Source organism: Scyliorhinus torazame, chromosome 11 (assembly GCF_047496885.1).
Source record: "Scyliorhinus torazame isolate Kashiwa2021f chromosome 11, sScyTor2.1, whole genome shotgun sequence".
NCBI classification, from domain to species: domain Eukaryota; kingdom Metazoa; phylum Chordata; class Chondrichthyes; order Carcharhiniformes; family Scyliorhinidae; genus Scyliorhinus; species Scyliorhinus torazame.
Genome location: NC_092717.1, coordinates 36,870,462 through 36,882,819, shown reverse-complemented (window position 1 = coordinate 36,882,819; position 12,358 = coordinate 36,870,462). Strand labels below are relative to the sequence as shown.

General features: G+C 44.2%; 1 long non-coding RNA gene across 2 annotated transcripts in view; it reads right to left on the bottom strand.

The window, feature by feature from the left end:
- Positions 1-9,851: 9,851 nt before the first annotated feature.
- LOC140385987 (uncharacterized) overlaps positions 9,852-12,358 on the bottom strand; it is a 72,470-nt gene continuing 69,963 nt past the window's right edge. The window contains exons 5-6 of one of the 2 annotated variants that reach the window (XR_011933506.1): positions 10,770-10,888; positions 9,852-10,046 (exon numbers count right to left, since the gene is read on the bottom strand). This is a non-coding gene — a long non-coding RNA (uncharacterized lncRNA). The remainder of the gene's footprint in view (positions 10,047-10,769; positions 10,889-12,358) is intronic. The other variant, XR_011933507.1, reaches the window with a different exon arrangement.

Genomic DNA, 12,358 nt, shown 5'->3' with positions numbered 1-12,358 from the left:
AATGGTAATTCCCAATGGCTAATTTTATCTCAATCCACCTTCACTCCTAAGTGAAGCAGTAGTATATTTGTATGATATATATCAGTTAAGCAATATAGAAATATCAAATTTTCTTGCAATCAGTTAATATAGATTTTCTTTCTACTGATAAATCAATGATGTATTTTCTTCAATATAGTGTGTATCATTCTAGTTTAATTAGGCTCAGATTATGTAGGGTCAGATTATGTATCACAATGATTCTTTGTGAAGTTCCATAGGTAATTTACTTTGTTTATTGTAAATCCTTGTCTCATTCTGGTTTCCTTATAATGCCTGCCCTGCTGGCCGCTTTTAAAACTACAGACTTTTGGTTTTGAACTGAAAACTCCACCCGCCCCCCTTCACTGCAAGCTGCTATTTGAACTGGCCAGGCATACCCGTTGATGCAGTGTGCTCTGTGGCATAGCTCATAATGTCACTTTGATGGACTTGGCTAGCAGAGAATTCCCTCTTCTGACACTTTGGGATATTTTCTGTTTTTTAAGATTAGTATCGTCTTGCAGAAGATTATGGAGCAGAAGGCAGGGACCACTTTTTGCTTTCAGCTTCGTTCTGAGAAATTACTCTCCAGAAGCCTGATTAATATCTCTTCCAGAAAGGCTGGAACTTCTTCTCTCACTGATATCTCGATTGGACTGAGCAGGTCTGGGCACTCTATCAGTCCTGTGAAGGTTTGACCCCTGATTTAAATGCTGCAAGCATTTAATATCGAGCCAGGCCTGTGCAAATTTAAACCTCTGTGAGAGAGGCTGGAAAATCCCAAGCTGATATCTCTCCTGAGAATCCAAAAAGGGTCCTGAGCTCGTGGCCCTTTTCACTCTCTCCAAACCAGAGCCAGAACCCTGCCCAGAGAAAAAGCAGACAAGTGTTCCAGAGACAGAGTGGACGGTGAACCTGCTGCAAATGCTCAGCTGGAGAATTACAATACTATCTAAGTGCGACTCAGAGGAATCTGGTCGAGGCCTGTATAAGTAAAGGTGACTCTCCGGAGGAATTCTTGGAGCCCGCGAGGTCTAATTGAAGGCATAATCTAAAAGATCCAAACTAACAAATGATTTCAAGATTAACGACTACAAAGACTATCCCAGCAGCAAAGATACATCTCAGCCCTTTTAATCCCTGTTATTTTGTAACCTTTCCTTCCTGCCCACCTTGTGTCTGATGTGTGTCTGGGACGGGGATTGAGGATAGTTAGATTAGTAGTCAATTGTTCTATTATTTGCATTATATGTTTATTTCTTCTCTCAATATAAATAACATTTTGTTTCATGTTTTACTCACAAATCTTGGGCGGGTTTCTCCGACCCCCCACCGGGTCTGAGAATCGCCGGGGGCTGGCGTGAATCCCGCCCCCGCCGGTTGCCGAATTCTCCGGCACCGGATATTCGGCAGGGGTGGGAATCGCGCCGTGCCGGTTGGCGGCCCCCCCCCCGGCGATTCTCCGGCCCGTGATGGGCCGAAGTCCCGCTGCTGGAAGCCTGTCCCGCCGGCGAGAATCAAACCACCTCTCTTACCAGCGGGACAAGGCGGCGCGGGCAGGCTCCGGGTTCCTGGGGGGGGGGGGCGCGGGGCGATCTGGCCACGGGGGGTGCCCCCACGGTGGCCTGGCCCGCGATCGGGGCCCACCGATCCGCGGGCGGGCCTGTGCCGTGGGGGCACTCTTTTCCTTCCGCCTTCGCCATGGTCTCCACTATGGCGGAGGCGGAAGAGACCCCCTCCACTGCGCATGCGCGGGGATTCCGTGAGCGGCCGCTGACGCTCCAGCGCATGCGCCGCAAGGCAAAGTCATTTCCGTGCCAGCTGGCGGGGATGAAATCAGTCCGGCGCGGGCCTCGCCCCTCAAGGTGAGGGCTCGGCCCCCTCAAGATGCGGAGAGTCCCGCACCTTTGGGGCGGCGCGATTGCGGACTGATTCGCGCCGATTTTGGCGCCGGTCGGCGGACATCGCGCCGATTGCGGAGAATCCCACCCCTTGTGTCTGTAAGTCATTTGAGCAGCAGATAATGATAATCTTTATTGTCACAAGTAAGCTTACATTAGCACTTCAATTAAATCACTGTGAAAAGCCCCTAGTCGCCACTTCCGGCGCCTGTTAGGGTACTCAGGGGGAGAATTCAGAATGTCCAAATTACCTGACAGCACGTTTTCCAGGACTTGTGGGAGGAAACCGGAGCACCCGGAGGAAACCCACGCAGACACAGGGAGAATGAGCAGACACCACACAGACAGTGACCCATGCCAGGAATCGAACCTGGGGCCCTGGCGCTGTGAAGCAACAGTGCTAACCACTGTGCTACCATGCCACCTAGAGCCAAAGGTCTCAGGAAAGCGTACAAATCTATTGGTTAATTCACTTAAGTTGGGTCTCCAGGGCCTGTGGGGCTGGAATTGACTGCACACTCGCCCAGGGTATCGTAACATTATTGTTTAGTTTGCAAACATCTCTTGAGAGTGTACTATCTAAATAGCCGTCACGGTGTCAATGAATTAGTATTAAATATTTATGCATTTCAAGTATTACAGATCTTTTACCAAGTTAATAAGACTGTCCTGTAATGACATCTGTGTTCTACATCTATGGTCAAGGCTTTTCTTAATCAGAGTGTTGAGAGGGAAGGAAGTTTCAACTGTATGTTGTGTTTCATGCCCCAGAGATATGTGGAGATGATACTCCAATTTCTATCTGTGCAACACCTCCATTCACAATGTTTTTAAAATGTACGCTTTCACGCTGACAGCTACTAGTATCGGTTCAGTCTTCCTGTCTCTTTAAGTAGCAACACCCAGGCTTCACGAATCATTCACAGTGAACAGTCAACTGACAAACATAATCAAACAGCAAACAATTAAACAATTGAAAATTGCAAGAAGCCTGTTTGAGATAACCTGCTGTACATCTTCGACATCCATTTGTTAACTCATTCATTGTTCAGGTAGCCATTTGCATTGGTTTTTGTTTTTGAATCTTCACGCTCTTCACTTGAAAAATTATATGAAGCAGCAAAAGGACTGGCAGGCCGGTTCATGGTTTAGCAGCCTGCTGACAGGCTCTTCCAATGACCATAACTATCTTTGGCCCAGCCAATATCGAACTGAATGTCAACTGAATTGAACTGAATGTCAATTCAGAACTCTGCTCTCCATTCATTGGAATTGCCCAGTGCAGGAATTGAGCTTATTCGGAAGAAAATATAGGTGGGGATAACAGGACCTAACTGCTTCCCAACCCTCTGTGGAAATGTACTGACTTCCAACAGCTTTCCAGTAAAATTTAAATTAGACCCTGAAACTGGTTTGAGTCTTCAGATTGTGGCTGTAGATCGGTACCATAAGCACACTGCTGAAAAGACCAACAATCGTACACATGCTTTGGGCCAAAGTTGAAAATCGGACTCACGTGAAGTACAACCTAAAAAGAAGAGATTGCAGTGATGGAGCAGAACTAGAAACATTCTGATTCCAATTGTTTCAAGTAATACTGGTTCTCTGTCATGAAAATGTTTTATTCGCAGGAAAAGTGGAGAAGCGCAAAGTACATCACTAAATCCTGCAGATTCGTGGAACCAACAAGATTTTGATCTTATACCCTACTTATCTCTATATCTGGAGAGATATATATATATATGAAACAAGCCCATTTTCAAATTGTAAGGCCAGAGACAGTTTCACTGATTTTCACATCATACTAAAATAAGCTCAAAACCTATATGGTCGGTATATCCTCCTTTTCTTTGTATAAGATTTGAATAATAATATTTGGATAGTTAATCATGTTGGATGATATGTTTGACAGGACGAATAATGTTCCCTGTTCCCTGCCTCCGACGGTTAGCCCGGCGAATTACAAGAGAAAGTGGTTAACTTAGTCAATCCTACATTGCGCCCTTCAGCAAGTCACAACTTGCACTGTAATCACCATTGCCATGTATCGGAAGAACAGAATCATCCCAATTTCACTTCCCAACAGAATCCTCCCAATTTCACTTCCCAACAGAGTTATCCTAATTTCACTTCCCATTACTCACTTCATTTCATCATTTATGTTATCAAAGTTCTTGCTATCGTTGGTGAAGAGATATCTGTCATTCTTACCTCAGATCATGAGGTTGCATCAAATAGACTTCATTAAAGGGTACAATTTAATGGATAAAGACAGCTGAATAACATACACCATAGCTCAGAATCTGTCTCCTTTCCTAATTGCATGAACAGATTTGCTAGATAGCAGTCATATTAAGTTCAAGATAAAATGAAACACATATCTAAACGTCAAAGATTGGGTTTTTTCATTGTCCTCCAGTGCCTCTATATTATTTTTATAATATGGGAACCAGAACTGTTCACATTACTCTGAGATGTATAACATTCTCTACGGCACAAACTGAGTGATATTGAATGTGCGGACAACGTCCGTTGCATTTGAAAATTGCACTGGCCCTCACTTACGTGTAGAAAGCAGAATTGTAGACAATAGACTCTAGGTATTGTGAGTCATCTCCGCTGTCTAGGCTCCTCAGCCTCCTATTGATGCCCACGCACCACATGGCCATGTCCCCCATGCAGTGCCTCCTGCACTTTCTCTCCTTTGACTCCTGAATCAAATGAGGATTCTGAGAAAAACTCCCTTTGTGAATGAGCATCTTATGGGAGATGTTGGACAGTGAATCTTTGGAAGCTTAGATTGATTTGTTCCTCATGCTGCCTTGCCCCAGGACTCTAGCACATCCATTTAGGTGAACAGAATTCCATTCCACAGATGTGACATCTGGTGCCCTGTGGGGGGTGAGAACTTGTGAATTACATGATTGAACCTATGTTCCTCTGACTTCTGGCATTGAGCATGATCTTGCTGTCTTCAAAGACCTGACATGCATGTCTAGTCACTGATTTTAGGGAACAACTTGGTGACCATTATGTATATGAAGACTTTGTGTAGAATCGGCATTTCCAACCAGACCGGATAATAATATACCTCAAGGCAGATAATCTCTGCAATAATATGTACATGACAAAAAGAAAATTGTGTAACGCTTTAACTCCTCACATAAACATGAAATCCTTTCAAAAAACAGCTAAAAGTTTCATTTCAAATTCGCAATATAGTGATTTGCTTAAATTTTCAAATAGAATGGATGGAATAGTGATTTCAATTTAGAGCAGCTCAGAAGTTGACTCCATCACATTGGCACTAAGGATCAAAATCTCATTGAAAACCCAATAATGATACAATTAATATAATAATAATTGTGATGACAGTATCTGTTTTAACAGTTATTAACTAGTCTTCTGGAAACTGTTTTCTGGTTCAGTTAACGATCACTTTCTATATTCCAAAGCTACTTAGAGTGACAGCATTAAGGTTTTTCAGTTTTCATAACTCCTGCACCCTGAGGCTCATTTGAAATAAAAATGCTAGTTTTAAGTATCAAAGAGCTCAGCAAAGACTATCTTAAAACTTGATATTGAAACATTCAGCGAGGTAATAAACATCATTGACAGTTACATACTGCTATTTTATGAAGGGTCTATATTGGCAACAATATTAAAAGATTATGCCTTTGACAGATATGGGGCGGGATTCTCCGTTTCACAAACTCAGTGTTGACGCCAGGACTGCATACGGTGGACTTCTATAACAGCAAAACTGCATATAACACTGTAAAACATCACCGTTCCCACGCTAGTGTGGGGACATAGCCCCAGAATCGGAGAATCCAGCCCGGCGTTTTTTCTGGACCTGAAAGGGGCAACCCTAATCTCTCTGACAGGTCCCACCCCTCAGAGATTGGGCCGCCATTTTTAAAGGATGCCTCAAGCTCAGAATACTGTTTCAGCAGCCTCTCCTCCCCGGATCACTGAAATGGCCCCTCCTCCTCAGTCCCCCCTGATAGCCCCACCCTTTGGCAGTGCATCTTGCACTGCAAGGGACGGGAAAGGGGTGAGTACCTTCCCTACACTTGCCTCCAGTGTACCGGGGGGGGGGGGGGGGAGTCCTGGCCTTTCTAGGACTCTCTTCAGAACAAAGGCAGGCTCTTTGAAAAAACAGCGGTTAGAAAAACAGCTGCTCTTCCGAGTTAATGGACCCCTGTAGAGCTGTACAAATAAACAACAGTAAACCTTCCTTTGAAACTGCCTGGGCCTGTCAATCAGTTGGGTCCGGTGGTGGGAGAAATGGGGGTGGCATTTATTTTTTTTCTCCGACGCCCGGTTCCACGGGTCATCATGAAACCCGCCACCAGCTAGCGGATTTGAAGTATCCACCCCTATGTTTGCAATGGGACTTGCGCGTGCCTAGAAAAAAAAACACATGGTACATGAACTATCAAAAAGTGAAATAGAGATATTTAAAGTGATCCCCCACATCCATATGGATTTTTTCTATTAGCTACTGGGATCTGTGATGTGTTGATCATTTTATGAGATTTGTTAAGTTAGATATTACTGAGCTGTTGGAAGGATGACCTTTACCTGCAGCGGTATTATTCTACCTCACTTGCTGCAGGAGTACCAAAAAAGATGGTGCCATGGTGGCACAGTGGTTCGCACTGCTTCTTCACTGCACCAGGGATCCGGGATTGATTCCAACTTCGGATGACTGTCTGTGTGGTGTTTCCACATTCTCCCCCTGCCTGTGTGGGTTTCCTCCCACTGTCCAAAGATGTGCCACCATTGGATTGGCCAGCCTAAATTGCCCCTTAGCTTCCAAAGGTAAGGTGGGATTATGGGGATAAGGCAGGGCAGGGCCTAGGTAGGGTGCTCTTTTGGAGTGTCGTTGCAGACATTGCAGACAAATGGCTTCCTTCAGCACTGGAGGGATTCGATAATTCTATGGCAATGTTGCTGGGATTGCATTGCTGGTAGTGGAGACCCAAAGACTCAGATTCTCGTCCCTGGATCAGGGTTCGCAGAGTCAAGAGATATCCCTTCTTGGTACATCCTTTCAAAATGTTTGCCTGCAGGGGAGATTTTCAGTCACAGAAGACAGCCTGAATAGGAGATAGGGAGGGTGAACCCTGGATTGAGTGAGGTGGCTGGTCAGGCGGAAATCGTGCCTCTGTGCTCCGGCACTGCGTTCAAATACAGTTTTTAAAAGGATAAAGCAAAAATCAACCCTTGCCAACTCACCCCCCCGCACACTCCCTATGCTGCACCTTCAGAACCCCCTCATCCCCTTACCCTTTCACACATTCCCCATGCCATATTCATGTTAATCTATTTCAACCCATGCCCATCCCCCATGGTTCCTCGTACACCATACACTAAATTAGTGGCATCTGATGCCAGCCACTGCACCCCACCCAACACCTTTTGCCCTTGTCCCCTTTCATACCAACTCACCAAGTACTTTTTGACATTTCCTTGACAATTTTGACAGTTGGAATAGTTATTTCCCAATTCTCTGACAGCTGAACAATTCCAATGATTTTGTCTCTAAAGAGTGCACAATCATGTTAACTTTTAAAAATCCCAAATGATACTGCCCCGCTTCAGAAGAGTGCGTTTCCTCTTTTAAAAGGTGCCTTCCCTCTCCCAAAGGGTACTTTAACTCTTTCATAGAAACCCCAAAACCCCAATCCAAAGAAGTATCTTTCCTCTTCAAATGAACACCCTGGCTACCATAATTAATCCAGCAAGGTCAGATATCCTCTTACCTGTTCTAAGCTGCACACATCAGGTTTCTCATAACTGGTCTACCAAAATTCCACTTCAGTGGATTTAAATGGTCAGTTTACTCTCAGACCTTGCAAAAAAGGAAAATGTCAGGTTTAGGCAGCGGGACCTAGCGGCTTTGACTATTTCCAAGATTTTCCAATGTAGTAATGTTATTAAAAACCCTGGTTCACAATACATACAGGTAGTGTGTCGACTAAAGCTGCAATTAATGGGATGTAAAAGGTGTTGTAATCATTCATTTCAATCACTTGGTTACAGATAGAGGGCTAATGGGATATTATAATTTCTGGAGATTCCTTGGAGAGTAGATCATTTATGAGGGATTTAGTCCTAGCTAAGCAGATCATGAAACTTATTGGGATACATATTATGTAATTAATGGGAGGAGCAAGGTCTGTCTGTAGTTTTGAAGTCTGTTGTAGGATTTTATGTTGAACAGCAGATTTGACAAATGCTGTTAAGTTGAGTAGAAGTGTACTGGATCTGCTCTTGAAAAGAACTCTCTCCACAGTCTCTGCAGAGCTAAGCAAGTAAACCTGTTGTGTTAACTTTATTTGTAAGTGGCATTTGAACGGCATTGGCAGGTGTAGATAGTAAGCTCAAGTTTTTCCTTTCATTAAAGAACTGTTTAGCTTATAATTGTAAAGTTATTTATTTGATGTTAATCTGGTAAATTCTGTGATTTAATTAAAGTTTGTTTCAACATAAAATATACCTATTGGTCAGAGTCATCACTCCTGGGATGAAGGGTCATTTCCAGTTTTACAAATAGAAAAGTTGTTTGGGGTCCTCGTCTGGTATCCTAACAAAAGTTGGGGTCTGGTCTGGTATCCTAGCAACCCCAAGGCAGCACAGGCTGCCTGTAATGTGAAAATTAAGATCATTCAACTTTGCACCACAACTTCATTTCAGATTCTACAGGTAATACCAACAGCAGTACGTTTGCTGCCTGCATGGCCATCGAGCACGGGACTAGTTGCCCTCTTGAAAAGGCAACATCAGGACCCCCACCTTTCTGATGCAAGCTGTTGACCAGGAAGGGAGCTTTTAGATTTACCTGTATTCTCTGGTTTCTCACGGCCTTGCAGGCTGTATACTTTGCCATGTGTTCTCCTCATCAAAAAACATCCATATCTTATGAGAGGCAGAAGTTCTGCTCCCTGATTGTTCACTTAGTCTGTGGGCACAGGCAGCAAAAAATGCAGATCTGTGCCCTATTTCCTGACAGGTGTCATGGATGCCTAAAGACTGCACCAGATCTCAATGACTCCTGTCTTTGATCCAGACCGGGAAAGTGGGGCACAGTTGCTGAACACCAAGATAACGGGAGAAACACAGATATCAGAGGTCACGTTTAGTTAACCATTTTAAAGCAAAATGCTGCTGCCTGGATTGATCCAATGAAGTTCTGCAATATCGCCTCAGGCAAGTCCCTAGGCTTGTAATGGTTTGCACCATGCTGCACAATAATAGCAGTCGTCAGGGCCAAGTCCTTCAGCTGCCACAGAACCAGAGATGCCGGCATAAGATGAGGAAAGGGATGATAAGGAAGATCAAAGTAGATCAGTAGGTGCCAGAGCTGTAAGGCAACAAATTATTGTTGAAAATGAAAAAGTGAATAATAACCAATTGGAGTATTGTATTTGTGACTAATTTGTCTTTGCAGTTTATATCATGCCATTCAGTTTTGGTGAGGGATGTTTAGCATCAGCCAGACTAAAAGGATGATTAAAAGCAATGGGAATCATTTGTAATCTACCCCACTAATAAGGAAGCTGCGAGGAACAGACCAGTTCCTCGTTCTATGCCCACTTTTAAGTCCCAATGAAGCAGAGGGAAAAAGTATTTTTCTGATTAATTTATGGGATGTGGCTGGCGGTGGTCAGTCCAGGATGTCTGAAGATTTGTGCCTGACTGCAAATTATATTCAACAGCCCCAAAAAGGATGCTGAAGAATATTTGTAGATTTTGATGTACTTTGAAAGTGTTGAGCGTTTTCTTCATTGCCAAATTATGGACTGCATTGGAGATTCTTTTAACCGAACCTGCTAACTAATTGTAACTAAAAGTTGCCTGTATCAGCTAAATTTACATTGCATTGAAAGAAGTCTTGCAGTCATCTAAAATTGCCTTTTATGCCATCCTCTTTATTCGAATAATCTTTGATTCTCAACTAACTGTTGTGCGATTCAGAATCCTCAATGGAGTTGGGTCTTTTAATTTTGACTTATTTTGATCCTCAGATGTCCCATCTCCTCCAACAGTGGCCGGGGTTAAGGAGATTAGAATGGAAAATTGTGACGGTAAAGGCATTGTGGTGTATTCAGTGTCCTGGGTAAAAAAAGAAATTTTATTTTATGCAATCAGCTATGACAAAGAAAAAATAACAAGTGTTAACATTTTTCTTTCATTCTCTGACTTTTTTCCCTCTCTTACCTAAACCCCTTCCCTGAATACTCCATGTCAGACTTTGATTTTGTGCCACATATCACCTTCCTTCGACGTGGCTGATACTGCCTTACAACCTTACAGCTCCCCTTCTCTGCCATTGCTATTGCTCTACATTGCTACAACTATCCATATTTGCAGTAACATTGAATACGGGGTGCGCTCAAGCACGAAGATGCTGGGAAGACACTGGGATTCCTCATCAATAAAGCAAAGGTGAATGCCGGGATCATTGGTTCAAGCCTGATGTCTCTCTTAGTCTTCAGCGCCAATAACAGGAAACGCTGAAGGAAATAGGCAATTCAGCATCTTCAATGCCACTGAATCAATGAAACCACCTTTTGATTATTGCTGATGATATCAAATATCCGTGCATGACCAATCAATGAATTGACAATACTGATTGAGGTGAAAAGAAGAATGGATGGAACAGTGAAGAAGGTGAGATAAAGGATTGGAAATAAGATTGGGTAAGCAGGAAAGAAAGAGGTCTCAATGGAGATGTACTGGGATAAGAGGATGGAGATGAAAATATTGAGCAAGGAGGTGAGGAATAGAAAGAGAATTCGTGGGGCAGCACGGTAGCCTTGTGGATAGCACAATTACACATTTGCTTCACAGCTCCAGGGTCCCAGGTTTGATTCCGGCTTGGGTCACTGTCTGTACGGAGTCTGCACATCCTCCCCATGTGTGCGTGGGTTTCCTCCGGGTGCTCCGGTTTCCTCCTACAGTACAAAGATGTGCAGGTTAGGTGAATTGGCCATGATAAATTGCCCTGTGTGTCCAAAAATTGCCCTTAGTGTTGGGTGGGGTTACTGGGTTATGGGGATAGGGTGGCAGTGTTGACCTTGGGTAGGGTGCTCTTTCCAAGAGCCGGTGCAGACTGGATGGGCTGAATGGCCTCCTTCTGCACTGTAAATTCTATAATTCTATGATAAGGTATAGAGTAGCAACTTTAGAAATTGGCACAGCAAAATGGTAAGATTTGCAACAAAAAAAATTGTTGAGATCCGCATAGAGACCGATAATTTATTTTAAAAAAAGATATTTGTATTTCCCAGTGACCAATCTGAAGATTCGCAAGTGATTTCATGCTTGAAGACTTTTACTGCAACAAGCAAACCAAGATCAACTTCAGCTAAACATTACTTAGTAAGCAACTAATACATTAAACTTCCTAAAAGGTATTCTCCATAAACTCTAAACACAAACAAAAACCTCATGCTACATTTATCTATTGCACCTCACTCTCAGCAGTAATGTCGGGTGTGATTCACCCAAAAAACTTTGAAATGTCATTTTGGGCATGTTTGGTGGTGTGTTTTGCATCAGCTGTAATGGCGAGATTGCAGTCTGTATTCACCTGCACTTAGTCCCAAAAATGTGCCATCATGTGACTCTCGCCATGCCTGGCTCCCTCGCCATCAAATTCGCCGGATTTGCATCTCAGCTGCTCGCCCCTAACAAGGGATAGCAGCGTTTACGTGCTCCTTCACCACTCACTCCCAGTCAAGAAATAAGGATGGCAGCACTGAGACCTGCTCCTTGCTTTGGGGATACTGACCTGGCCAGGATTTGCGTCGCCATGGATGAGAGGTGGGGCACCCTGGTACCTCTAGGGGATCGGAGAACCTGCAGGATGGTCAGCAATGCCCCTGGGAGGTAGTGGCAGCTGCTAAGTGTGGGAAGCATGACCTGGAGGATGTCATCCAATGTCAGAAGAAGACAAACAGCCTCTAACAAGCTGCAAGGGTAAGTTATCTCCTCTCTCCTGGCATCAGTTCTGCCTGCCACCCCTCAATTTCCCAAACCCATTCCCCCTCCTCCCCAGCAATCCACTGGCTGACACCTCATACCCTGCACACATCCGATCTTTAGATTTGTATCTCAGAACCCTTTGGCACCTGCCAGCACAACCCCTTCACGTCTAGGTGTGGGACTCACACCTACCTCCTTCTCTAGACCCCTCCCCACCGACACAACAAACGTGCAGCTCACAATGTCCTCTCTTTGCCTCCACAGGTGAAAATTGCCCATAGGAGGGAAAGGGTGAAGACGGGGTGGATGGGGATGAATCCCAGAGATCCGAGTCATCAACCCCTATGAGGAACATGCCCTGGAAATCGTAAGATTTCCCTAGAAGCGAGCAGTTGAGGTCAGCCAGCGCCAGAGAGGTGAGGATCTACTGCCCCTTC